Genomic DNA, 6,205 nt, shown 5'->3' with positions numbered 1-6,205 from the left:
AAGGGAAGAGGGGCTGGGAGCCCTTTGGCCTCACAACTTAGGCTGGGTGCCCTGAATTATCTCCCTGGCACACACCCTTAGTGCCGCTGCTAAGGATTTGGGTAAAACCTGCTCACAGTCTGTCTGGGTGTACGAGGGCACCCACACTGGAGGCAAAGACCCACACACGGATGTGACCACAGGCACATATGGGCATGTGTGCAGAGACACACACGTGCAGAAGCATAGAGTCACACACACACACATGCACACACACACACAAAGACCCAAGGGGCTGTGGAGGGGAGACTCCCAGGACACAGGCAGAAGGCAGACAGAGGGGGCCATGCTCCCGTAGCCGGATTCTCGCCCCTCCATCTGTGAGCTTTGGCTGCCCAGAGCCTCCCCCTCAACACATGTGCATGTAGGCAAGGGAGCGGGTCCCGCTAAGGGGCCCCAGCATGTGCCAAGTATGGGGACCATAGCAGGCATGCTATGTGCACGCATGTGTGGCTGTGGGCGTGCAGGCGGGGGCGAGGACATGGATGTGCGTCCACAGCACGCGCACGCGCATGTGTGTGTGTGTGTGTGCACACTGGGGCAGCCTGGCATGCATGTGCACACACGGTGTACAAGTGTGCAGCCCTTGTAGACACGTGCACGTGCAAGGAAACGTGTGTGCCGCCTGCGGCACGGTGGACATCAGCAGGGCGGTCTGGGTGGGCACCAAAGAAGCACCCTCCAGGCAGGGCATGCCCAAGTTCCCTCCCAGGAGGTTCCCCCCCCCACAGATCCCTGTTTCAGGGCCACGCAGCAGGGAGCGGAAGGGGTCCCATGAGGGCTGCCAGGGAGGGGACGCTGCAAGCCCCATCACTTCTGGAGCCTCTTACCTGAGCCCCCCCTGGGGTCCTCAGGCTGCGGGTGGAGGCTGCTAAGGCGGCCTCTTCTCCACCTCGCCAGCCGCCTGGGGGGCAGCTCTGGGCCAGCCCCGCCCCCCACGCCCTCTACGGTCGCCAACGCCCCCACTCATCCCGCTGCGGCCTGACCCCAGAGACACCAGAGGTCCTGAGCGGAGTCCTCCGGGCAAGGGTGGAAGCGACCCGATACCCCCACCCCTGCTTGGTACCCACGTTTCTGCAACCCTGCTCATTAACCCCTTCGAGGCCGGGACGCTCCGACGCTGGACCCCGCCCTTCCAGCCGGCAGACCCCACCCCTGCTCTGGTCGGGCGTCCGGGGCCACACGGCCCCGCCGTCCCCGGCCCCGCCGCCGCGGCCAACTTTCCCGGGAAGCGGCAACTTTTCCTGCTGCCGCGGGCTCCGCCCTCCCGGGGCCGGGGCGCCCGCGGCCCCAGCCCGGCGCGGCACTGCGGTGGCCCTCACGGCCGCCCGGTGACCCTTCTGACTGCCTCGGCAGCCCCGGCCTAGCCCTGCGGCTCTGGGAGGGGCCGCCCCCACCGTCCCCACCCCGCCGGCCCGGCTCGGGTGCGGAACGGCACTCACCTCCGGCGGACGCCCTCTTCATCTTAGGGGTCGGGCGGGGCGCGACGGGGACCGAAAGTCGCTTCGGGGCCGGCGCCCGTCTCCCCGCGGCCGGGTCCGCATCCAGGCGCCGCCGCTCCGGCCCGGCCCCGGCCCGGCCGCGGGACGAGGCTGGGCGCGCTCCGCTCCCCGGGTCGGCTGGGCTGGCGGGGCCGCGGGCGCGGAGGGCGAGGGCGGCGGCGGCGGCGCGGACTGGCGGGGCGCTCGCGGCGCGGGCCGGGAGCGGATGAATGTTTTATGGGATCATGTGGTTTGACGCGCGAGGAATCCGCCCGGTCCCCCCCGCCGGCCCGGCCGGGGCGGGGCGGGGGCGGGGCGGGGCGGGGCCTCGAGGCGGGCGGGGCGCTCACCTGGGCGCGGGCCGGGCGGGGTGCGTTAAGGGGTGCGGGGCGGGGACCGGGGAGGGAGCGTGGGCGGCGCGGGGTCCCGGGGCGCGCAGGCCGGGCCGCAGGAGGCGTTCAGCCCGCCCGGTACACCGGTGCCGCGCGGCCCCAGACAAAGGCGGCGCATTTCTAAAGAGGCGGCGGCCCCTGCAGGCGGCCGCGGGGATGGCGGCGCCAGCGGTAGCCGGGTGGGGGCGCTGGCCCGAGGGCGTGGGCCCGAGGGCGTGGCGGCCCGTGTGGGGATCCCCGATAGGTCCAGCCACCGGTAATGACTTTATCCCGAGGCTTAGGGACCAGGGCACGCCTCTGCCTGGCGCACTCGCTTCCTCGCTTTCCTAAATCCTGGAGCCTCCCCGCCCAACGGCAGAACAACCTTTTGCTGGAGTAGGATTGCTCCATTTTTCAGATAGAAAACTGAGACTCTAAGCTCAACAGACTTCTGAAGCCCCCAACAGACGTCTTTGTAGCCCTCTGTGCACCAATCCAGGGAGGGGACGCAGTCACAGTCCTGACCTTACCCACAGGTGCACACCAACTGTTCCCTTCTTTGGAGTGGGGAAGTCCAGGAGATTCCCGTCCAGCCCACCTGCTTAGTACCCCCACCCTTCACAAAGCCAAACCACTCTCAAGGGCCAGAGAAACCACTGACCCTGCCCCTTCTGCACACACACCTGCATAGATTTCCCTCTGTCCCTGTCCTCAGGGGATCTATCTGGCCTCACAGATAAGCTCCTGAGTGCATCTGGAGTCTTCAGCCAGCTGCTAGGCCCGGAGTACTGGGAGCTGATCAGCCTGGCCTGGGCCTCTCTGAGCCAGGTGGATAAGAGACGGGCTGGCAAAGTTGGTTCCAATCCGTGGGACCCTGTGTCTGGGGCAGGCTCTGGACCCTTCCCGGTGAATATATCATGGTGGCCAAGGGCTTGGTGGTCCCCCTGGGAGTCCTAGCCAGTGTTACCTGGTGACATGAATCCGAGAGACCTGGTCACTAGAAATCCTAGTGCACTCTGCCTCCCCACCAGACCAAGCCTCCTGACCACAGAGGTGGCATTAGGAGAGGTTGGAAGAGTGCGGGGTTGGTGGCCTGCCAGCCTGAGCCCAGTGCTTCCATCTGAGCATGGAGTTGCAGGCAACCTCAAGGGGTGGAGAACAATGGAGGTGCCCATGCTGGGCTGGCCCCCAGTAGAGGCTGCCCTGCCCAGATCCCTGAGGGTGCACTGCAGCCCAGCCCACACCTTCGCCTGCTCTGTCCCTGTTGCTCTCATCCCTGCCTTGGTTTACCAGGTCATTGTGGAGTATCTCTAATTCCCAGACACAACAGGTGGTGAGGTGGAGCTCAGACCACTCCAGTATCTGTGCACTTGCTCCTGCCCCCAGCCATGTACCCACAGTCGCCTCTCCAGTGGGTGCTGGTTGCTGATTGCCACTAGTGAATCCTTGCTACAGCCACACGGGAGGTGTGTCCCCCGTTGTACAAGTGGGGAAGCTCCCAGATCAGGGAAAGTTCTCTCCACAAGGCCACCTTAGACCAAATGACAAGTCATGTGGCACTGGCCATCGGTCTGAGGTCTGAGCTAGTGTGGACCAGAATCTCAGGCTCCTTGGTGGCTATAATGATCCAGGACCCCAGGCTGGCCCACCGCCGCTGAAGATTGTGACCCCATTTCCCTGTAATTTCAAAGTCCCCTCCTGAGGGCAGTTGGGGACAGTCATTCTGGGGCACAAGTGCACATAGGAGGGAACGGGGAGCCAGTGTTGCCGTATGGAGGATTCTGGCACCAGGAGCCTCTCCAGCTGCCAAGCCCGGATGTTTCTGGCTGCTCTGAGCTGGCACCTGGGCCTCCCACCTGCCCACAGGTCTGTGCAGTGAGAGCCCACCCCGTGGGGCATGGGACAGTTTTCCTGGGCTCCCAGTCAGTACCTTGGCCAGCACCTTCCTTGTGGGCAACGGGACCTGTGGGGATGACTCCTGGGTGTTGGCTGCAGATGTTTGCTGGGGTGGGTAGGTGTGGGCCAGTCCTGAGAGGGCTAAGGGCAGGTAGAGAAGTTGCTGAGCAGGGCTAGGTGGCAGTCATTCAGCCTCCAGCAAGATAAGTCTCACTCCTCAGGCTGGAGATGTGGGAAAGGTTTGGTGAGGCACAATTATCAGGTCGTGGGCAGGTGTGGGACAGCAGGAGGTACAGTGCACACTTCCCAAGAGAGCAGGTGGGGAGCCATTATCACCCAGGGCCCAAAGGCGAGAGAGAGAGGGTACATAACAGTTGGTGAGGAGTCAGCGGGGAGGGCTGACAGGGGCTGCCGCCAGCCCCGAGGGCAACCCCAATGGGGGAAGCCAGAGAGCCTGTGGGAAGAGCTTGGCCACACACTGCCCCTTTGACGTAGTCTACACCAATCAGTTCCTGGAAGGTCCAGCAGGGGTGCCGAGATGACAGGCCACTTGGGTCCCAGTTATCTGAGTTCCCTAGGCTTTCTGGACACATGGCCCTGGGGACCAAGAATAGGCATGGTCTGAGGACTATAGACAGCTCTGCTCTCTAGGCTACACAGACCTGTCACTCCTGCCTGGGCTGGGCTTCTGCCTGCATTGCTCCCCTCAGATATATCACACGTAGGTTATAGCCTTCTGCTAGTTCCGCCAGCCCACCACACCCCACCAGTGAGACCTGGTACTGTTGTGGGGCTGCCTCACCACCACCGCCATCCTGGGGACCAGCCTTCGCCATCAGCATGTTGGGCATGAGAAAGTTCTCCTGGCTGTGTGACCTTGGGCCAGCCCCTTGGCCTCTCTGGGCTCAGTGCAATCATAGGCAAGGCAGATGCTAATGCTTCCTGGGCTAGGTCAGCTGGTCGCTGTCTCTCCTTTGTCCATTTCTATCCCTTGAGAGGGTTGATCGGGGCCCTAGTGGACAGTGTGGGATTTTCACTCAGACCTCCACGTTTACTCATAGAATCCAACTTGGACAAGGGGACCCTTCTGCTGTGGCTGGTCCTGTGTTGACAAGGACACAATTCAACTCCTTAGAAGGCTGCTGCTTCCACAGGCTCCCAGAAGCCTCTTTTTTTTTTTCTTTCTTTCTTTTAAAAAAATTATTTATTCATTTGACAGAGAGATGGCGAGAGAGGAAACACAAGCAAGGGGAGTGGGAGAGGGAGAAGAAGGCTTCCTGCTGAGCAGGAAGCCTGAAGCGGGGCTCAATCCCAGGACCCTGGGATCATGACCTGAGCTGAAGGCAGACACTTAATGACTGAGCCACCCAGGCACCTTAGAAGCCTGTTTCTATCCTGGAGAGACAGACCTGTGGTGGCTTTGCTTGGGGAGCCCAGAGGGGGAGCTACAGGCATTCAGTACTCCAGTGTCTTCCCAGGGAGTGGGTGGGGAAGCAAGGGACATGGCCTCTGTTGCACACATTCTGGGCCACCCCAGGGCAGTGCAAAGAGAGACCTGGAAGGAAGCTCAAAGTTCCTGCAGCAAACCTGTGCCTGCTATCCAGGCGCTGCTCCAATGTGACCCTTCCTGGCACTCTGAGTGGGCGGCTGGGAATATGGTCCCAGTGCCAGGGAGCTGGGGGGCACCAGCCTGCCATCTGCTGGCACCACAGAGGGTGGCTGCCTGCCCGAGGCCTGAGACGACTCTGTGCCAAGCCAGCTAAGTGCATCGTTCCATTCTGTCCTGTGGTGGAGACACCACTACCACTACCCATTTTATAGACAGGAAAACAGAGGTCAGGGGAGTTTAGGTTGACCCACCTCCTGGAAGCCCCTCCCAAGGCCACCTTTGCCCAAAGTCACTGCTTCCCCAATAAGCCCCTTACCATCCCCAACCTCATGGCTTCAGGGGGTGTCTTGGTCTTCTGTCATCAGCCCTGCACCCCTGAGGAGTCCCTCTACCCAACTTTGGTGCATATTATGCCATAATTAATCTGCTTCCTCATCTCTTATTCATTCAAGCCATACACAGCAGCAATCGGAACTGTTATAGGGAAGGGGATGACAGCCTGACCCCTGGCAGCATCCCAAGGTATCCCACTGGTCTGCTCTTCTCCAAATACCTCCAACCTCTGCATTGAACAGGGGCTTCCTCCTACAGCACAGAACCCCAGATTCTTTCATGCTAGGTGTGCCCCTTAAGCCATGTGCACCTTGACCTCCAAAAGGCTGCTGGGGATTGCGGGCGAAGCATGTACATTGCACAGTGGTGACTCTCACCACACCACCTTGCTTTTCCCCTTGCGGCTGACCCGGAACTCCTGTGGCCAGACTCCAGGATAGGAGCCTGAGCCTGAAGAGGGGAGGAGACTCAGGGTG

Source organism: Martes martes (genome assembly GCF_963455335.1).
Source record: "Martes martes genome assembly, chromosome: 13".
Classification (NCBI taxonomy): Eukaryota; Metazoa; Chordata; class Mammalia; order Carnivora; family Mustelidae; genus Martes; species Martes martes.
Note: the sequence above shows the minus strand (reverse complement) of the source record.